Source organism: Poromitra crassiceps, assembly GCF_964638095.1.
Source record: "Poromitra crassiceps genome assembly, chromosome: 9".
NCBI lineage: Eukaryota > Metazoa > Chordata > Actinopteri > Beryciformes > Melamphaidae > Poromitra > Poromitra crassiceps.
Genome location: NC_139630.1, coordinates 3,086,117 through 3,110,389, shown reverse-complemented (window position 1 = coordinate 3,110,389; position 24,273 = coordinate 3,086,117).

Here is a 24,273-nt window from a genome sequence, read left to right as displayed (position 1 = left end):
ATAGTAGGCTTGCCCCAATTTGAAATAAATATACAAAGCAGAACATGTGATGTCCCCTTCAAACAGATGTCATCAATGTTTCGAAACCACTTAGATATTTAATCTATAAATGGATTCTCTGTACGATTGTAGATGTTATTTTCTTCAAAAAGACAAACCTATAGATTGGCAGAGCTGGGACCTACAAGTACTGCCCATCGAACCACTACTCACCTGAAGGTGATAGCCCTCAGCAAATTTAAAGTAGTTAGTACAAACTCTGCCAATTTAAGAATACATTTATAAGATGGACTGTCATCCCCCCCCCCCCACATAAAGTTTCACCAAAATGCAGTTACCACTCACATTTTTCTCTTAGTGAGAGCTTATTGATCAAGTCTATGGAATCAACCAGTTTCCCATGAAAATATTAATGTCACACCCTTTCAACAAGGGCTGCACAAAACCCAGAGTATGAAAGCAATTTAAGGTGGCACACAACACCCTCCAACACTGGACCCTTGCAGATGCCAACACTGTCCAGCTGTAGATTCTCCCCAAAGCTCTGGAGGACTTGGTGGGCCAGCAGTTCTGGTGGTGTGGGAGTGTGTATCAGAGGTCTGCCAGGGCGTCGTGAGGCTCCACCAGGCTCTGGAACAACTTGTGTCAAATGGAACTGGCTGGAGGCAGGAGAAACCACCAACATTCACCCTGTGGGTTGAAGACAGAGGCAGAGAAGGAGAGAGGTTTTGAAACGCCAGTTATCTCGTGCTACATTCTGTGTCAAAGTAGACACTTCATCAAGATGATTGACAAGTGCTGTGCAGTAAGCCGGGACTAACCATACACTTTACAAAAGGCTGCATCTTCTTGCTCTAAGGTAAGATCATTGTCATTAGTATTAAATTTGTCCGGCCACAGCTACGCCGTTTTATGTGCGATCTGCCTGAAAATTGCCCTAATTTCCTAGAGCAGTGGTTCTCAAATGGGGGTCCGCGGACCCCCAGGGGTCCGTGGCACTTTGCCAGGGGGTCCGCGAAAAGTTTTCAGGTAAAAAAAAAATATATATATAAAAAAAAAAAGTTTTTTTTTTTAATAAAAAAAAAATTATACATGTTACTTATTCCTTCTCAAACTACTTCCTACATGGTGCTAGTCTATCAAAATATCTTGGCTGTCATTGATTGTGTTGCATAGTGGTTTTCTGTACTGTTGACAAATTGTGATATTGCAAGTCGCTTTGGACAAAACGAAAGCGTCTGCTAAATGACGTAATGTAAATGTAATGTAATAAAAAAAAATATATAGATATATTTTTTTTTGCAAAATCTTCATAGTTCAACGAAAATAGTTTATGCTTTAAATCTAAAATGGTTCATGGATTACATTCTAATAACAAACCTATCAAATTAAAAATCAAGCACGTTAAGTCAAGTCAAGTTTATTTATATAGCCCTAATTCACAAGCATGTCTCAGAGGGCTTCACAGAAAGTATGTCTAGCTAATTCTAGCTGACACAACAGTAACAAGAATATACAGAATAAAGATAACATTTGAACAATTGATAATATAGAAAATATAGGAATGAGGGGAGAGCAGAGGAGAGCGCAGGAGAAGGGAGAATAGCAGGGGGAATGTGAGAGAGTGATGGGGTGGGGAGGGTATAGGAGGTGGGGAAGGAGCAAGAGGAGAGAGCAGGAGAGGGGAAGGGAGGGGAGGTGTGGGGGAGAAGAGAGCAGGGGGAGGGAGGAGGTGGGGAGAGAATGAGCAATATAGACGGAGGAGAGGGGGAGGTGGGGAGAAAATAGGAATGTGGAGGAGGAGAGAAGGAGAGATGGGGGTGCAGGGGAGGGAGAGCCAGGGTAGAGAAGCAGGGGGAGCGTCCCACATCCCCCCCCCCCCCAGAGAGGACAGAGAGGAGGAGAGAACAGAGAAGGAGAGGTGGGAGGGGGCAGGGGAAGGAGTGCAGGGGGAGATGGGGAGAGAACAGAGAAGGAGAGGTGGGAGGGTGCAGGGGGAACGCGGGAGGAGGAGGCGGCGGAGGGAACAGACCTCTCCGCCCCCTCCTCCCCCCCCCCCCCCCCCGAGAGGACAGAGAGGAGGAGAGAGCAGAGAAGGAGAGGTGGGGGGGTGCAGGGGAAGGAGTGCAGGGGGAATGTGAGAGAGGGGAGAGGACAGAGAGGAGGAGAGGACAGAGAAGGAGAGGTGAGAGGGTGCAGGGGAGGGAGAGCAGGGGGAACGTGGGAAGAGGCGAGTAGTAGTGTAGGGCTATCACCCTAGAAAAAGAAAAAAAAAACAATTTTTTAGAACTTCCTCAAAAAGGGCCACTTCCCTTTTTTGAAAAAAGGGGAAGTGGTTTCTTTTTGGGTAAAAATCAATTTCTCAGTACTTCTGCAAAGTGCACTTCTCCATTTTTGCCTTGTGCTTAAAGCCATTTTGAGCAAAAATGCTTTATTTCAGTACTTCTGCAAAGGCCACTTCTGTTTTTAAATCACTTTCTTGTGAAAAGTGATTATTTCAAAAGGCCTCCAAAGGCCACTTCCCCTTTTTCCCCCATACCACAGCTCACGACAAATACCACCGTTTTTTTTTTTTTATCTCGGGGGGGGGAAATACATTTGAGCAATCATTATGCAAACCCAGCTGGACCATTTCCACTGTCTACAGTTTTTTGATCTCGGCCAAATACATTTGGCCCATTTTAGGAGCTACTAAACTAATATGTCTATAACTAATTGTCCCTCCCATCCCATCTCACCCCCAACACCAACGACAGATTCCACTGTCTGTTGATGTTTTCTCTGACTCAACCGGCCCCCAGGTTCCCCTTTCCACCCCATCCCCCACATGACATTGTCTATTACCACGGCCGGTGTTCTGTCGATTTCGCAATCACTTCCGTTTTAAATAAACTTGTTTGTTTTTGACTGTCAGGTGGGCGTTCCCGGCAGCACGTAACGCCCCTTGAAAGCTACGAATAGCGGCGAGATCAGGTGGGCGTTCCCGGCAGCACGTAACGCCCCCTTGAAAGCTATGAATAGCTGCTTGCTCACGTATTTCTCTGACTCACCCATAGAGGCCCCACAGTTTTTTCCTCCCATGCCCCGCTTATATGTATGTACAATACAATGTACAATGTATCCACCATTCAAATATTCCATAATTGCATATTGTGCATGCAAATATTCCATAATTGCATGTTGAGCAGGCTATCTTAGCTAGTATAGCCTACTAATGTATAGCAAAGCATTCTGGGTATTCCTAAGGCTATTCTGTAGATTCCATCCGGGCAACACACACACACACACACACACACCCACCCACCCACCCACCCACCCACCCACTCACACACATATTCACAGCCAGCCACAAACACACGCACCCACAAATTCACAGGTAAACATGACACACTGAAACATTCCAGTCAACTTCATCATTCATGTGTGATATTATGTATTTTTCCATGTTTTTCCCACTCCAGATCCAATTGTGACATCACCATGATAATTTTGATAGGCTATAAGCCTATTAAGCTTTGAATTAAATATGATCAATACAGATTGAGGTTTCAATTTCAGGTTTGAATTGAAAACGATTGAATACAGACTATGGTGTATGACTATGCCGGTTGCCCGTCTCTCAACGAGAGCAGAGTTACCCAGCATGCACTAGTGTGTTTCAACACTGTGTTTTTGGAGATTACTGATGTGCTACGCGATATTAGTTATCTGCAATGTTATGTGATGACTACTAGAGTTTGTACCCGTGTGAACTACATTGCTTTACGTTGTAAAATGTTATATGGCAGTAAAATGCCACTGAATGACCAAATTGATGCATTGATAAAAGTTAGTTTGTTGTTTATGCGTATGCAATAACGGATGCGTTATTATATTTACTGGAATACATACACACGCCAGCCTATGTGTCCTATCAGAGTTTGTTACGTTATTGTACAGCATTTGGTTCAAACACAGCTGCATCACTATACGTGTGAGCGTAAGTATTAATGGTTTGCAACTTGTTTTGTGTTGTACAGCATTTGGTTCAAACATATGGCGACATTGAATCAGTGTTAGCTTAGCGCTAGCTAGCTAGCATACACTACGATCTGTAGAATTGGCCTGGTTTTGGTCGATATGACCAAAAATTGATATAACGTTACAGTAGCATGGACCCCTCTCGTTTTGTATTACAGTTGAAGATTTCACAAATCTCAACCACTCTCAATCTTGGTACAACCCAGACCCCGGATATCCGTGACCTACGGGTATTATTTCAAAATATGGATCGAATATGAATCTTGGAACGTGAACAAACATCTTAGTTTTATGTATCTGTATTTTATATGATTATTTTAATAGTTACTAACTATATTATTATATAACTAACTAGTCCTCCTCACAGAATTGGTTAATTTACTGTGAGACTTTATGTTTTGTAGACAAGCACCAAGTATATATATATATATAATAATAATAATAATAATGGTATATAATAATAATAATCTTTGTAATACAATTGTTATAAAATTAAAATGTATATCACACTTACAATATGTTTTGTTGTATGTATTACAACTTAATTCAACTTTGTCTCTCCCCACCTCTCCTCTTCTCTCCTCTCCACACCTCACCCCTCTCCTCTCCTCCCCCCTCCTCTCCTCTCCTCTCCTCTCCTCACCTCTTCTCTCCTCTCATCAACTCACCTCTACTCCTCCCCCCTCCCCCCTCTTCTCCTTTCCTCCCCTCTCCTCTCCTCTCCTCCCCTCTCGTCTCCTCTCATCTCCTCCCCTCTTCCCTCTCTTCTCCTCTCCTTACAAGCCTATAGATGAGGGATTTCAGACAATGTGTCCATTGTTACAATATGTTTGTTGTATGTATTACAACTTAATTCAACTTTTCTTACTACACATTCCAAACATTAACACACATCAAACACAACAACTCTTTTCTTACTACACATTCCAAACATTAACACACATCAAACACAACAACTCTTTCTTACTACACTTTCCAAACATTAACACACATCAAACACAACAACTCTTTCTTACTACACTTTCCAAACATTAACACACATCAAACACAACAACTCTTTCTTACTACACTTTCCAAACATTAACACACATCAAACACAACAACTCTTTCTTACTACACTTTCCAAACATTAACACACATCAAACACAACAACTCTTTCCCACTACACTTTCCAAATGTTAACACACATCAAACACAACCACTCTTTCTTACTACACTTTCCAAACATTAACACACATCAAACACAACAACTCTTTCTTACTACACTTTCCAAACATTAACACACATCAAACACAACAACTCTTTCCCACTACACTTTCCAAATGTTAACACACATCAAACACAAGCACTCTTTCTTACTACACTTTCCAAACATTAACACACATCAAACACAACCACTCTTTCTTACTACACTTTCCAAACATTAACACACATCAAACACAACAACTCTTTCCCCACTACACTTTCCAAAACATTAGGCGTTTCTAAGATGTGGGGTCAATATCAATCTAGAATCTAGATTGATTTGATTCACTAATTTGGCGTTCTCTCATGCAAAATATCCAACATCCAATATCCAGAAGTAGTGATTACTACACAGAAGTAACTTTAGTTCCACCATTTGCTCTTTGCTTCAAACATAATTTGGATCAGTTGTAACTTTGACCATTTCTAACAATTTCTAGACAGTGAATTTACACAAGCACTTGAGTGAAATTCATAGTACCTATAGGGACTGTGATTGAATGAACGCAGATTGTCAGATTTGTATACCAAACCCTTATCCTGGTGCCTGCAAGGGTCGTCTGTACCACTAATGTCAGCCACTATGTGTTACAATATTGGGCTGGTTTCATAGACCTGGCCCAAAAGTACATACATCACATATATGTGTGTTGCACATATCCATATATGCCTCTACCGTATGGGTTAGTCATAATAGTCAAACATGGTTTTTCATGTTCTGACTTGGTGAAATGTGTGTTGCATATATACATGTTAGTTTACACATAATAGCCAAACATGGTTTTTCATGTTCTGATGTGCTGAAATGTTTTACACGTCACGTAAAACAGTTTTTAAAACAGTTAATTAGCCTACACAATGTGTTATTTCAGGTTATTGTAAGTTATTGCATAGTTGCAATCTTTCATACTTACATACTTACAAGTGGGTTGTTTTTTAATGGCATGTGATTTGCGGTACTAATTACCCAATGTGTAAGGTGATTGTCAATTGTCAATTGTCAATTGTCAATTGTGTAAGGTGATTGTGATGTCAGGTGATTGTAAGTGTGTCATACATACCTACAAGCCACCATATCAGTTGGCTGTGCCAATGATTTTCTGTACCTCTTGGTGCGTCAGCATTGTCTTTGTCAGGCTTAGAAGCAATGTCTAAACAGTAAACAGTTTATGACAAGTGGTGGCAGCATGCTATGCTACTACACAAGACGTGTTATGGTACATAAATAATATGTAGCGTGTAATAATCTGAAGAACTCTGTCAGAGTTCTACTCTGTCATTATTTTTACATTTGACTTTGAGAACTATGATGAACTGTTAGTCTCTGTACTGATGTACAAAAGTAACAAGATTGAGGTTGTGAAATCTTCAACTGTAATAAAAAAAAACTGGATATAATATAACTGAATCAGTTAGGCCAAACTATTATCAGTCAGGTCGGTAATGACTGGGGGAAATTATATGATTATTGTCCATTGTGTGTATGATACAACTTTGTTTATCATTCTGCCCCTCACACTATACAGTCTGTATTTAACTCAACACACTGTACCTGCCCCTTGACCTCGGAGGGGCTCTTCTGTCAACGGGCCTGAGGCAAGGTGTGGTGATCACAAGCATTGGCATAAATATTGTGGTCAATGAAATTGGTAAATTGGTTAAGCAAAGCAAGTAATGCTTTTGCAATGAAGTTTGTAAGATGTATTTTACAAGATATTTTCTGAGATTTGGTTATATTAACTTATTATTTATATTATTATTCTATTATTATTATTCTAATTATTATTATTCTAATTATTATCTACTATTATTCTATTTATTATATTATTATATTATTATTATTATTATTATTAGGGGTTATTAACTATACATATTAAAGTATAGATGATTGTTTTGCCCACCTTATTTGATTGCCTTATCAAAACAAATGTACAGCCTGTTAAAGTTTTAAATAAAGTCAAGTCAAGTTAAATCCAACAGGTCTTAATGTCAATTAATTTAGCTTTAACGTGTTTTGTGAAACACACACACACACCCACACATTGACCCCGCTCATATATACGTAACTGCCTATAACTGTACATATATTCCTTTCACACACTTTTCAAAATAGACACTCTTTCATATTGTGATTCATAGTGATTCTTGTTTGTTTTATGTGATCCCGGTTTTTAAGCAAACCGGATCCAGTTTCCTTGTATGTGTACATCCTGTACAAGGTACATCCTGTACAAGGCACATCCTGTACAAGGTACATACTACATTGGACTCAATGATTCACAGATGTATCAAACAAATGTATGTTTTACTGATACAAATGACCAAATTACCACAAATTCAACATGTAATGCCATTTTCTCAATAATTTTGGTCAAAACATTTGGTGTGACCCAGATCAGTCCTTGTAACGAGGACCTTCACTGGTGTATATCCAGACTTGGCACATTGGATGTGGCCAAGATCAGACATTGTAATGAGGACCTTGTTATCACTGGTGTATACCCAGACTTGGCACATTTGGTGTGACCCAGATCAGTCCTTGTAATGACTTGATCAAAAATATTACAGACAATATATATATATATATATATATATATATATATATATATATATATATATATATATATATATATATATATATATAGTAAATATAATTGTATAATATATTCAAAGTATTGTTAGTTGTTAATTATTATTATTATTCAAAAACCTGAAAATACTGTAAATAGCCTACTGTAAATAAACTAAAACTAAAACTTGGAACTTGTACTGTGTGTTAATTTAATGTGTTTTTGAAACACACAACCACATATAAAATCTCAAGTGAGATTTTGAGAAAGAAAAAAGAGAAAAGAAAAATTCACCCTGTGCGCTCGGTGTTACAAAGCGCAGACTTTTGAACCCTAGCGGCTTCCGTCGAGCCGACTCGAACATGACGAGCGTGACGTAACTGTGACGTTGCTTGCTGCCAACCAAAAGAGTTGCTCAGGGGAGGAGATGCCGTATTTGATAGGTACACAATGAAGCGAAAGCAAACGACTCAAACGACACTCATTCAGTGTTTTCGTAGGCCTCCATGCCCTGCTACTGCAGCTGTAGCTGTAGATGGCAATACAGAAAGGAATCCTGAGGACTGTGATGAGGCAGCTGCTATCGCAACGTTACCTGATGATATCGACATAATTCAAACCATCCCTAGAAGATGTTTGAAGAAGGCAGCCATCCTGGCCACAATAGATCAAATACAACAAACCTACGGCGAGAAATATACCATGGACATAACCGCACACATTTTACGGAAGATCGGGAGGGGCGATTTAGCCGAACGTTTAACAGGATCCAATTTTTAAAAAGCCACGCCCTCCATCTTACTTTTTCTTCACATTTGTTCACATTTGTTCTCTAACAAATTCCGGTCAGCGTCATTTTTGATGATCTCCTCCCATATCCCTACACCACGCCCTCCCCTAGACCTAGCTCCTCCTCCTCATCACAACATAAGGATAAAAGAGACGGGTTCAAAAGAGACTCATACCATTTTACACAATAAAAAAGACAGATATCATCATGGAGACCCCGTCGCCGTCACCATTGTCCTTCATTACAACTCACAGCCACTCTGAATCGGAGGAAGAAGAGTTGAACCGTCTGATGTACGGATGTTCCGCGTCGTCATCACCCTTGTTCTTCATTACCCCACCTACCTCACCTCCTTCCTCACAGGTAGACCTTGAAGAGTTGAACCGTCTGATGTACGGATGTTCCCCGTCGTCGTCACCAATGTTCTTCCCCACCCCACCTAACTCACCGGAAGACCTTCCTTCTCCTCCGAATTCGCCCCTGACTCTGGACCAGCCAGATGGACTGCTCAGTTTTACTTTTCTGAACATTATAAAAGCCTGCACCAGCATGCTACCCCTTCAAGAGTGCAGGATGCTTCGGAAGCTTTTCTGTATGAACTGAGGGAAATATAAATACAAATTCCTTGTATGTAACTTGTATACTGTGCCAATAAAAAATAAAATTGATTCTCATCATAATCTGGTTTTTCCTTAATAATAATAATAATATTGTACAAATGTCTGTTGTAATGAAATAATGAATAACATTATTACACAATATAATCCTAATGTTAATTTAAAATTAAATATTCCTCTAAATATCTAAATATTGCTCCTCTAATATATAAGTTGCAGACTCTCATTGTTCAACATTGTACGTACACAGCCTCCATTTACCCATGGGAACTGGTCACGGGTTAGGGTTAGAGTCAGGATCAGGGTCAGGGATTTCCAGAGGTTTGGGGTATCGACGGTAAAACAACGTGAAAAGAGTTATTTATTTTTATTATCTTTATTGTTTATTTGAACAAGGACCGTATACAATAAACATATTGCATATAAAAATATTGGCACCACAGGTGCAAACCTACGTCACCAAATACAACATGGGCATAATCGTACAGTTACGTTGAGCTTCTCCTCCTTGCTCATCGTTCGCTGTTGCCACAGAGTCTGCGTCAGGGGTAACTTTTTTTCTCTTTTATTTTTATATTTTCTTCCTCGTAATAGAATTGGTAGTGCCGGTCCTGGGAAAAGTCGACAAAACATCCCAACTCCCAAAGGGATATTGAACAGTCTCCTCGCTCCTCCCTCAGATAACACCCGGTATGGTTCACCTGGTCGGTGAACCGGCCATCCCGATTCAATGCCTCTCGAAGCTTTTCTCCCTTTAGCGCATACACTTGCAGAGTCAGCTTTTCCCGCTGGGACATCTTCCTCAACACCTTGCTGTTTAGCATGTGGCGCCCCTTGTCTTTCCACGTTACATTCACAAAGAATGTGACGTAACTATCCAACGGCTCGTCGGGGTACAGCAGCTTGTCAGAATGCTTTGGTATGTCATCGAACTTAATCAGCTTGATGGTGAGCGTTTCGTCAACATTGACTACACCACAAGGAGCATGTGGTGCTAGCATGCTTCCATCCTCTCTGGTAATCAGAGGATACAACCCCGAGGGATTGGCGCCGACTCTCAGCTGCTGTATCGATTTCTCGATGGTACAGGGTTTTCCGCACGAATGTCCCCACGTTTTGACGTTATTCTGCTTCCTAACGTAGAAGCTATGTATGTGGCGTTTTTCATAGTTACATCCGTGTCCTTCCACGCATGCCATGCTTAGTAACGTGCAGAAATCGTATAGGGGCACGGCTACTTATTCACACTCAAACTCCTCCCCATCAGCCAAAGGGCCTCTTCTGTCAACGGGCCCCTCCCCATTTCGAGTAAAATTGACGACAAACATCGGATAATAAGAACAGTAAGAACAGTAAGAACACCGCAAGGCATCAGGTAGCAAGTAATACTCGAGCAAATTATCGTATGTTATCTTATGTTAGTAGACACACGTCACTATATATATATATACCACACATCTAACGTCCATAACATGGTGGACCATTTAACGTATTCAGATTTAACTCTGTATTCAGACCATTGGATTCAGCCCCAGAAAACAGAGTACATTATAGCGTTATAAATATAGTCACGTTATAAACAACTACCCAGCGCTGGGGTTAGATCAAAAATCAAGTTAAATCAATGTAATGCAATGCTGTAATGCAAAGTAAGTAGCGTTAGTCGCTACATTAGGCAAAGTACCGGTAGTATCTGACTACCCATAATGCATTACGGCGATAAGGGAGACAGGGCAAATTCGGAAACTACCCGGCAGCCGCTAGGGGGAGCATTTCATTCAATTTAATTCATTCAACCCATCAAGCGAAATGAAACAATATCCGGAAGTGAGCTTCATTTTGCTGTGTCAAAGTCAATGAGCTCCTTTTGGTCCATTAATATATACGTCAATGGACTCCACCAAACATGGTTAGGTTTTAGGGTTTAGGGTTTAGGGTGGGACAGGATTTTTCAGAGGTTTGATTGTGGGACAGTGTGGGTAAATGCAATTACAATTACACAAACTGCTCGAGAAGAGTTGTTTTCCACGCAAAAGTGTACTTTTAAAGTTAAAGTTTGATAGAGACCAGCACAAAATAGCTTGTTTATAATAATAATAATAATAATAATAATAATAATAATAATAATAATAATAATAATAAACTTTTATTTGTATAGCACCTTTCATACATAAAATGCAGCCCAAAGCGCTTTACACATGAAGAATAAACAAAGGTAAATCAGTGAAAATCAGGAAAAAACAGTGAAATTTATGTGATGTAAAGTTATGTGACCTCTCTTCTTGGTTTTAATTAAACTAATTGAACTAATTGAACTAATTGTAGCCTGTCAGTATTACTACTATTACAGTAGTCAGGGTGTTATGAAGAGTTTGATAAGTTGCTTTGATAAGTACTTAGTTTACCACGTGCTATTTGGATAGCCAATTCAGTACCATGTTTCGCCTCTATGTGTTAGACATAATCACATAGCTGGGAAGGGTTTATATACTTTAAACTTTAAACTTTTTTTTCTTTTCTCTTTTTTCTTTCTCAAAATCTCACTTGAGATTTTATATGTGGTTGTGTGTTTCAAAAACACATTAAATTAACACACAGTACAAGTTCCAAGTTTTAGTTTTAGTTTATTTACAGTAGGCTATTTACAGTATTTTCAGGTTTTTGAATAATAATAATAATTAACAACTAACAATACTTTGAATATATTATACAATTATATTTACTATATATATATATATATATATATATATATATATATATATATATATATATATATATATATATATATATTGTCTGTAATATTTTTGATCAAGTCATTACAAGGACTGATCTGGGTCACACCAAATGTGCCAAGTCTGGGTATACACCAGTGATAACAAGGTCCTCATTACAATGTCTGATCTTGGCCACATCCAATGTGCCAAGTCTGGATATACACCAGTGAAGGTCCTCGTTACAAGGACTGATCTGGGTCACACCAAATGTTTTGACCAAAATTATTGAGAAAATGGCATTACATGTTGAATTTGTGGTAATTTGGTCATTTGTATCAGTAAAACATACATTTGTTTGATACATCTGTGAATCATTGAGTCCAATGTAGTATGTACCTTGTACAGGATGTGCCTTGTACAGGATGTACCTTGTACAGGATGTACACATACAAGGAAACTGGATCCGGTTTGCTTAAAAACCGGGATCACATAAAACAAACAAGAATCACTATGAATCACAATATGAAAGAGTGTCTATTTTGAAAAGTGTGTGAAAGGAATATATGTACAGTTATAGGCAGTTACGTATATATGAGCGGGGTCAATGTGTGGGTGTGTGTGTGTGTTTCACAAAACACGTTAAAGCTAAATTAATTGACATTAAGACCTGTTGGATTTAACTTGACTTGACTTTATTTAAAACTTTAACAGGCTGTACATTTGTTTTGATAAGGCAATCAAATAAGGTGGGCAAAACAATCATCTATACTTTAATATGTATAGTTAATAACCCCTAATAATAATAATAATAATAATATAATAATATAATAAATAGAATAATAGTAGATAATAATTAGAATAATAATAATTAGAATAATAATAATAGAATAATAATATAAATAATAAGTTAATATAACCAAATCTCAGAAAATATCTTGTAAAATACATCTTACAAACTTCATTGCAAAAGCATTACTTGCTTTGCTTAACCAATTTACCAATTTCATTGACCACAATATTTATGCCAATGCTTGTGATCACCACACCTTGCCTCAGGCCCGTTGACAGAAGAGCCCCTCCGAGGTCAAGGGGCAGGTACAGTGTGTTGAGTTAAATACAGACTGTATAGTGTGAGGGGCAGAATGATAAACAAAGTTGTATCATACACACAATGGACAATAATCATATAATTTCCCCCGGTCATTACCGACCTGACTGATAATAGTTTGGCCTAACTGATTCAGTTATATTATATCCAGTTTTTTTTTATTACAGTTGAAGATTTCACAACCTCAATCTTGTTACTTTTGTACATCAGTACAGAGACTAACAGTTCATCATAGTTCTCAAAGTCAAATGTAAAAATAATGACAGAGTAGAACTCTGACAGAGTTCTTCAGATTATTACACGCTACATATTATTTATGTACCATAACACGTCTTGTGTAGTAGCATAGCATGCTGCCACCACTTGTCATAAACTGTTTACTGTTTAGACATTGCTTCTAAGCCTGACAAAGACAATGCTGACGCACCAAGAGGTACAGAAAATCATTGGCACAGCCAACTGATATGGTGGCTTGTAGGTATGTATGACACACTTACAATCACCTGACATCACAATCACCTTACACAATTGACAATTGACAATTGACAATTGACAATCACCTTACACATTGGGTAATTAGTACCGCAAATCACATGCCATTAAAAAACAACCCACTTGTAAGTATGTAAGTATGAAAGATTGCAACTATGCAATAACTTACAATAACCTGAAATAACACATTGTGTAGGCTAATTAACTGTTTTAAAAACTGTTTTACGTGACGTGTAAAACATTTCAGCACATCAGAACATGAAAAACCATGTTTGGCTATTATGTGTAAACTAACATGTATATATGCAACACACATTTCACCAAGTCAGAACATGAAAAACCATGTTTGACTATTATGACTAACCCATACGGTAGAGGCATATATGGATATGTGCAACACACATATATGTGATGTATGTACTTTTGGGCCAGGTCTATGAAACCAGCCCAATATTGTAACACATAGTGGCTGACATTAGTGGTACAGACGACCCTTGCAGGCACCAGGATAAGGGTTTGGTATACAAATCTGACAATCTGCGTTCATTCAATCACAGTCCCTATAGGTACTATGAATTTCACTCAAGTGCTTGTGTAAATTCACTGTCTAGAAATTGTTAGAAATGGTCAAAGTTACAACTGATCCAAATTATGTTTGAAGCAAAGAGCAAATGGTGGAACTAAAGTTACTTCTGTGTAGTAATCACTACTTCTGGATATTGGATGTTGGATATTTTGCATGAGAGAACGCCAAATTAGTGAATCAAATCAATCTAGATTCTAGATTGATATTGACCCCACATCTTAGAAACGCCTAATGTTTTGGAAAGTGTAGTGGGGAAAGAGTTGTTGTGTTTGATGTGTGTTAATGTTTGGAAAGTGTAGTAAGAAAGAGTGGTTGTGTTTGATGTGTGTTAATGTTTGGAAAGTGTAGTAAGAAAGAGTGCTTGTGTTTGATGTGTGTTAACATTTGGAAAGTGTAGTGGGAAAGAGTTGTTGTGTTTGATGTGTGTTAATGTTTGGAAAGTGTGGTAAGAAAGAGTTGTTGTGTTTGATGTGTGCTAATGTTTGGAAAGTGTAGTAAGAAAGAGTGGTTGTGTTTGATGTGTGTTAACATTTGGAAAGTGTAGTGGGAAAGAGTTGTTGTGTTTGATGTGTGTTAATGTTTGGAAAGTGTAGTAAGAAAGAGTTGTTGTGTTTGATGTGTGTTAATGTTTGGAAAGTGTAGTAAGAAAGAGTTGTTGTGTTTGATGTGTGTTAATGTTTGGAAAGTGTAGTAAGAAAGAGTTGTTGTGTTTGATGTGTGTTAATGTTTGGAAAGTGTAGTAAGAAAGAGTTGTTGTGTTTGATGTGTGTTAATGTTTGGAATGTGTAGTAAGAAAAGAGTTGTTGTGTTTGATGTGTGTTAATGTTTGGAATGTGTAGTAAGAAAAGTTGAATTAAGTTGTAATACATACAACAAACATATTGTAACAATGGACACATTGTCTGAAATCCCTCATCTATAGGCTTGTAAGGAGAGGAGAAGAGAGGGAAGAGGGGAGGAGATGAGAGGAGACGAGAGGGGAGGAGAGGAGAGGAGAGGGGAGGAAAGGAGAAGAGGGGGGAGGGGGGAGGAGTAGAGGTGAGTTGATGAGAGGAGAGAAGAGGTGAGGAGAGGAGAGGAGAGGAGAGGAGGGGGGAGGAGAGGAGAGGGGTGAGGTGTGGAGAGGAGAGAAGAGGAGAGGTGGGGAGAGACAAAGTTGAATTAAGTTGTAATACATACAACAAAACATATTGTAAGTGTGATATACATTTTAATTTGATAACAATTGTATTACAAAGATTATTATTATTATATACCATTATTATTATTATTATTATATATATATATATACTTGGTGCTTGTCTACAAAACATAAAGTCTCACAGTAAATTAACCAATTCTGTGAGGAGGACTAGTTAGTTATATAATAATATAGTTAGTAACTATTAAAATAATCATATAAAATACAGATACATAAAACTAAGATGTTTGTTCACGTTCCAAGATTCATATTCGATCCATATTTTGAAATAATACCCGTAGGTCACGGATATCCGGGGTCTGGGTTGTACCAAGATTGAGAGTGGTTGAGATTTGTGAAATCTTCAACTGTAATACAAAACGAGAGGGGTCCATGCTACTGTAACGGTATATCAATTTTTGGTCATATCGACCAAAACCAGGCCAATTCTACAGATCGTAGTGTATGCTAGCTAGCTAGCGCTAAGCTAACACTGATTCAATGTCGCCATATGTTTGAACCAAATGCTGTACAACACAAAACAAGTTGCAAACCATTAATACTTACGCTCACACGTATAGTGATGCAGCTGTGTTTGAACCAAATGCTGTACAATAACGTAACAAACTCTGATAGGACACATAGGCTGGCGTGTGTATGTATTCCAGTAAATATAATAACGCATCCGTTATTGCATACGCATAAACAACAAACTAACTTTTATCAATGCATCAATTTGGTCATTCAGTGGCATTTTACTGCCATATAACATTTTACAACGTAAAGCAATGTAGTTCACACGGGTACAAACTCTAGTAGTCATCACATAACATTGCAGATAACTAATATCGCGTAGCACATCAGTAATCTCCAAAAACACAGTGTTGAAACACACTAGTGCATGCTGGGTAACTCTGCTCTCGTTGAGAGACGGGCAACCGGCATAGTCATACACCATAGTCTGTATTCAATCGTTTTCAATTCAAACCTGAAATTGAAACCTCAATCTGTATTGATCATATTTAATTCAAAGCTTAATAGGCTTATAGCCTATCAAAATTATCATGGTGATGTCACAATTGGATCTGGAGTGGGAAAAACATGGGAAAATACATAATATCACACATGAATGATGAAGTTGACTGGAATGTTTCAGTGTGTCATGTTTACCTGTGAATTTGTGGGTGCGTGTGTTTGTGGCTGGCTGTGAATATGTGTGTGAGTGGGTGGGTGGGTGGGTGGGTGGGTGGGTGTGTGTGTGTGTGTGTGTGTGTTGCCCGGATGGAATCTACAGAATAGCCTTGGGAATACCCAGAATGCTTTGCTATACATTAGTAGGCTATACTAGCTAAGATAGCCTGCTCAACATGCAATTATGGAATATTTGCATGCACAATATGCAATTATGGAATATTTGAATGGTGGATACATTGTACATTGTATTGTACATACATATAAGCGGGGCATGGGAGGAAAAAACTGTGGGGCCTCTATGGGTGAGTCAGAGAAATACGTGAGCAAGCAGCTATTCATAGCTTTCAAGGGGGCGTTACGTGCTGCCGGGAACGCCCACCTGATCTCGCCGCTATTCGTAGCTTTCAAGGGGCGTTACGTGCTGCCGGGAACGCCCACCTGACAGTCAAAAACAAACAAGTTTATTTAAAACGGAAGTGATTGCGAAATCGACAGAACACCGGCCGTGGTAATAGACAATGTCATGTGGGGGATGGGGTGGAAAGGGGAACCTGGGGGCCGGTTGAGTCAGAGAAAACATCAACAGACAGTGGAATCTGTCGTTGGTGTTGGGGGTGAGATGGGATGGGAGGGACAATTAGTTATAGACATATTAGTTTAGTAGCTCCTAAAATGGGCCAAATGTATTTGGCCGAGATCAAAAAACTGTAGACAGTGGAAATGGTCCAGCTGGGTTTGCATAATGATTGCTCAAATGTATTTCCCCCCCCGAGATAAAAAAAAAAAAACGGTGGTATTTGTCGTGAGCTGTGGTATGGGGGAAAAAGGGGAAGTGGCCTTTGGAGGCCTTTTGAAATAATCACTTTTCACAAGAAAGTGATTTAAAAACAGAAGTGGCCTTTGCAGAAGTACTGAAATAAAGCATTTTTGCTCAAAATGGCTTTAAGCACAAGGCAAAAATGGAGAAGTGCACTTTGCAGAAGTACTGAGAAATTGATTTTTACCCAAAAAGAAACCACTTCCCCTTTTTTCAAAAAAGGGAAGTGGCCCTTTTTGAGGAAGTTCTAAAAAATTGTTTTTTTTTTCTTTTTCTAGGGTGATAGCCCTACACTACTACTGAGGCGGCAGGGGAGGGAAGAGCATGGAAAGAGAGGGGGCGGGAGGGGGGAGTGGGAAATGTGGGAGAGGGGGGAACAGGAGGGGGAAGAAGGGAAAGGAGCGGGGGAAAGAGAAAGAGAGGGGGGGGGGGAAGATCAGACAACTGACTACTCTAAGCATTAACCAGAGCTAACTGGGACATAGTATCTAGCTAATCTACAGCCTAATCTGGCCTATCCTACTCTGCTCTAGTCTGATCTTTGCCTGAACACTATAACAGGTCAGCCTTAGGCTGTAGCTAATCTATCGCCTACCTAAACTGTTCTAAACCAACCGGCAGCCCTCGACCAGTGATGAAGAGCACCGATGCCCCCCGCCCCGGCCCCCCCCCCACATAAGGCGTGGGAGACGTTACCGTGGAAACAATTAAGCTTAGCCCAAAATCACAAATCAGAATGAGGGGGTCCCCGGTATATTTTCTATCTTGTAAGAGCTCCTTGGCTGAAAAACATTTGAGAACCTCTGTCCTAGAGGATGCAGATTTGACGACTGGGTGGGTCAAACTCCCGGTGTGGGGGTGGTTCCAACTCCCACGGGTCCTCTATACCAGTGGTTCTCAAATGGGGGTCCCCGGACCTTGAGGTGGTTCCAGGGGTTCCCCAACCAAAAGGGGGGCAATGTATTTTCGCTATAATTCCATTCATAAGTAACACAATGACTATTTTCGTCATGGGTTTTATACACTTTCTGTAACAAAATCTATAAAAACATCAATCTTATCATATGGGGGCCGTGGGACAAAATCCTATCAATTGGGGTCCGTGGTCTCATTTTTGTCAGTTTAGGGCTCCTTCATGTGAAAGGATTTGAGAACCACTGCTCTATACTCTAAGAATGAGAAGTGTCTTTGAGCAGAAGATTGGTTTGAAACTTTCAGGAAGTGTAAATATGACCTGACAGAGCCAGAGTTTATAATTATGGAATTGTCCTAATTCCCCAATGATGTGGTGTGATGTCACTCGAGCAATGTCATCATCAGTGAGGATGTCATTAGTGACGTCATCCTTCCCGAAATTCAGGGCTTCCAAAACAATGCTGAAGACACAATTCCCATCTCCATATTTGATTTGAACACCTCATAATCAGTGGACACAGGTAGGTAGATCACGATCCCACATGAATTGGCTCTTGAGAATGTTGCCGCTCTATTCCTGGTTGTAAGAAGTGGAGCTCCGGCCGAGGGTCAAACCCCATTGCCAGGATGCACGACAGGCCAGTGGCAAACAAATTTACTTGTCCAAGTGTGTCTCCATCTTGAACTGCCTCCTGTTGGATCCAGGAACGAAGCTGGAGAAGATTGGTTCAAATAATTCCTGCAATGTCGTTGCCTCCAGCGGAGAGCTCTGTCTTCCAGGAAGATTTCCTGGGAGACTTGAGGGTGGGCGGTGACCTGGGCCAGGACACCAAGGGCACACAGCCCTTCCATGACACTTATCGAAAAAAGAAACAGCATGACTCAAAACAGACAGTGGCGTTACTCTGTTATTGTCATGGTTTACGTAAACACAATCGAAGTAGCTGCAAGCAGAATATCTTTACTTCGTCTTTTGTGTGCATCAGTCTCTCAATTATTCTTATTCTTTGGCCTTTTATTTGTATTATAATTTCAGTTTTCGTCAATTGCTTCTGTGTATGCGTATAGTCTATTTTGATTTGTGAATTTCCACTCTCCCCAATGCATAGACACGCACGGTGCACACTGTGGTGTGTGTGAGAAAGGGAGAGAGCTCTGACTTGGCTTGCAGGCAGGCTATATTTTGTGCATAGGCAGTGCAAAGTGTTTGCCCATCCAATATTACAATCTGAAATGTATGTACTATTATTTTTGGACCACTAATGACATCAACACGTTTAAAGGATGGCTTTATATCATATATAATCTCTGCAATATCAGCACATGGGCAGTGTTTTGCCTTCTCTCTCTTGTTTACCTCATGGAGAAAAAAGCTCCGTGAGCGTCCTGCAGCGTCTGTGCAGCCTTCATCTGTAAATAAAAATACAATTAGTGACACAAACACATAAATGTAAACACATAGGAAATTGCCACATACAAATACAATGATATTAATCTGTAGAAAAATTAAGTGTTATTTTATTTTGTCGTCCTGGCATATCTGGAACTACAGCGATAGTTTAGAATTACTTTCAGGAGTATTTACTATGGGTAAGTGTACTATCCTGAGAATGGTCGGATTTACCTAGATGGAACTCTAGGCTCCAGTTGGGTGTTACCTATCAGGAAGCCTATATGAAGAAGACTCGTAGGGCTCTATTCTCCCACAGGCCATCGGCGCTATTACGGGCCTTAACCGCAAAAAAACGTGCCTTGCGCCTGTTTCGGCAAGATAGCAATAGGCTTTAGGCTGCCAAATGCGCTTTAGGCCGAATGGGCGTGGCGCAGTCCCAAAGTGGGCGTGTCGGCGCTAAATACCAGCCTAGTGATATCTTGGGACCTGGCGTACATTTAGCGCTTTGCGCTTTTGAAAAGCAGGCCTATTCTGTGCCTTCACTGCCTCTTCTCTGTCACCCTTCTCTCTCTCTCTCTCTGAGTTCCCAGCATGCATTGTGTTTCTCCATTTCGCTACTAAATAGCAACCAAATGAGCCAAAATAGATATAAAAGGTAGTTCTAAATTAATGTGTAATGGTAACACAGCCTGCCATTGTCAACATTTCAATATTGGACCAAATAAAACATCGAAATGAAAACACCACCCTATGTGAAACATATATGTCCTCCTGGGCCTATATATACCCCTTGTCGAGTTAACGTGATTTAGAGAAGTAACAGCGGAACGCGCTTCGGAACGCGCTTCTAATGGCATCTGCTATACTGTGATGTCCCTCCAATAACTTGGCCCTATTTCACATTTAGTTTTACAATAAAAACACATTTATGCAATGACTTGACATAATGTAGGCTATATTTATGTGCATCATCCTTCCTGCAGCAGGCGAGAGAAAATGATATCTTTCTGGACAAACTTTCACCAATCTAATAGGCTATATTTTTCTAGCTGATGCATAGAACATTATTTTCACTTTGATATTGCTATAGTGTAGCGTATTTACATGCTTGCAGTATTTAAACTGCAGTTAGATTGGTTTGAGAAGCATCATAATATGGAATAATAGCCGATATATGGAGACAGACGGGATGAAGGGAGGTGGGGGGGGGGGGGGGGGGGATCAGAGGCTTGGGTTTCATCTGGTTTTGCGGGACCAGTGGAATTGGAGCTAAAAAGGCAAGCGTGCCATTCGTTTATTGCACTTATCCAATGAGCATGACAGTGCATAATTTTACGCCTAAAAGGCGTGGTTGTAATGCTTTGGGCTGCATCTAGCGCCAGCACGACGATATCAAGTGCGCCTGTCCACGCCCACTGCTTTGATCTGCGCCTGCCGCTCGGCCTAGAAACTGCGCCGATGCAACGATAGGGCCCATTGTCATGTGGTTGCTTCCAGTCTGTATGTGCAAAGTAAAAGTAAAGTGACACAAAGCTATCTTTGGTGTCCAGAGTCCTCATTTATGTTTTGAGATGATTATGTTATATCATGCATGGGCAAACTATCCGGCCCGCGGGCGCCACCTGTGTTGCCCGCGATGGAATTGAAAAAAAAACAAAAAAGTTTTTTTTACACAGTGCACCTGAACGCAACATGCAAGATACCCGCTGAATAAGTGTCCAAATGTTCATGTTATTCTGGCCAATACTCCATTTCTGTTATAGCATTTCAGTCTGGAATATGGAATATCTTTCATTAATCTTTATGACTAAAAGGCTACATTGAATTAGAAATTTAAATAATTAACTCACTGGTTTGGATTTATTTAGCTTCAAAACTGCATTTTTGTTCGTGTGACCCTCAACACAGGCTTTGAACATCCCGGGCCACTTACTGATACTTATGCTTAAATAACCCACTCATATTCTGATTTATTTCAAGAAAAACATTTTGGCTAGTGGAAATTCTAATTGGCTGGTAACTTTAAAATCTAGCAGCCATATTGGCTAGGGATGTTCGATATTGGCTTTTTTACCGATATCCGATAATGTCCAACTCTTAATTTCCGATACCGATATCAACCGATACCGATATAAGCGGGCTTTTTTTCCACAAAAATTTTACGTAACAAGTTACATAATGTAGCTTAATGTAGCTGAAGAGTTTAATATATAATATGCATGTTGTGTTAAAAAACATTTTTTCGAATGTGTTTGGATGGAAGTTTGACGCTAGGCCAATACGAGGCAGAGAGGGGCGGGTTATGCCTTTGCATAGCCTTCGCCATCATCCCCAAAAAAATATCGCTTCCCGATGAGCAGTCATGAAATGCACGTTCATGAAGCCTCGGAAAATACACCCGTACCCGGCTCTTAGTGGCTTCTAAAGAAAAAATGCCCCATAAAAAAATATTTGATAATTAAAAGAGTCGTTTTATACTTTGTATTTGTATTTATATATACTGGTCTATAGCTTATGTGCTTGATAGTGCATCCATGGCCTAGCCACTTGACTTGATGTCTAGTGCAGTGGTTCTCAAACTTTAAACTGACACAAATTAGACAACGGAGCCTCATTTGATAATATTTTGTCCCAACTGATATGATTTTTAGCTTTTGTGACTACCCTCCCATGTGTGGTCGTCACAATGTTTTATAATATAAAGTGTATGAAACCCATGACCAAAATACTCATGCATTCTGTCATTGTGTTACTTATCTTTGGAATTCTTCTGAAAATGAATTACTTTTTTTGCTGGGTACCCCCTGGAAGCCCCTCAAGGACCCCTGGGGGTACCTGGACCCCACTTTGAGAACCTCTGTAGATTTTTTTTTATCAAAAAGCTCATTTCTGGCAGTTTGTAAGTAAATAAATAAATAAATGAAATTACTGTAATTAAAAAAAAAATCCATTGTTCTCAGGTGGGACAAGGCCCAAAATGATCACTGTAAGCGGAGTATTGATCACTATAAGCAAATTATTCATAACAGCATGGAATAATTCAGGACCAAGGTTTTTGATCAATATAAGCAGTTGATCACTATAAGTATGTATATATATATATATATATATATACACACACACAGATCCTTTCCCAAAAATTTGAATATCATGGAAAGTTTTCTTCCATAATTCCTTTCAAAAAGTGAAACTTTCATAGATTATAGATTCATTACACACAAAGTGAAATATTTCTGGCCTTTATTTGTTTCATTTTTCATAATTTTGGCCTACAGCTCCAGAAGACCCCCAATACAGTATTTCAAGAAAGTATTATAGTGTGAAGAAAATCAGCAGTTACGGTACTTCTCAGTTATGACTGACTCCAGCCTCAGTCCACTCCCTCTGAATCTCTGCCAAATTTTTTGAATCGTCTTTGCTTGACAATCCGCTGAAGTCCACGGTTATCCATGTTATTTCCATGATATTCAATTTTTTTAAAGGATCTGTATATGTGTGTGTGTGTGTGTGTGTGTGTGTGTGTGTGTGTGTGTGTGTGTGTGTGTGTGTGTGTGTGTGTGTGTGTACACAAAGGGGAAAAAATCATTTTAGGAGTAGAATGTGAATCTGTATGAATTTTGCAATACAGATGTGGAGACAACAGATCACTTTTTTCCCCTGCAAAATTACTCATAATTGGCCTAATTTTAATTTATGGATAATCTAGCATTGATGCATTTCTACTTGAACATGTCTGGGGGTCCGCGGATCCCCATTAGAGAACCACTGGCCTACATGCTTTGAATCCCTTAGTTTGAGCTCTGCAGTGTTCTAAGCAGACAGGATGGCATGCAGCAATGATAGAACCCTCATCCATAAGAGACTTGACTTGAGACTTGACTTGGACTTGTGACCAAAGAGTTGAGACTTGACTTGGACTCTAGCTCAAAGACTTTAGCTCAAAGACTTGAGACTGGCAAAAAATGACTTTTGAGCAGCTCTGAATAACGTAGCATTAACAAAACGCATTCATTTCACAGTTTCACAAATGGCAGATAAGATACCTGTCAATACCCCGTTTGCGATTTGTCCAGGCTCAGCGTTGCACTGTTAGTTACTAAAAGCGTAATTTTGTTATGCTAAAACATATATAAGCTATATATATATATGCTAGCTGCTATCGCGCTAGCAAGAGATGGTAACACTTACACCATTTACTTATACTTTCAGCACATTTTCATATCCCGGGACTACCAATCACATCTTAATTTTGTCATGTTCATATCGTCTAGAATTTACTTATGTGGCAATAGCAGTTCTTACCTGTGCAAAACATTCATCACTCAGCTAGCAACATAACGTGACCAGATTTCGGCTGTTTGAGTTCCTGTTCATTTTTTTCTTCCGGGGTGTAGTTCATCGTCCTCTTCTTCTTCTTCTTCTGTGGTGTTTTATGACGTTTGGCATACTCAATGTTGCATTACCGCCAACTACCGGATTCAAACTGAAGTGCAGTTAAATATAATCAAACATTTCCCATTTTACAAAGCAACTCCATGATCCGAAGGTTTACAGAGCCTAAGAGCTTCTCTCAACAACCTCTGCACACCATCTAAAAACAACAACACACACAACACAGCACACCCAACAACA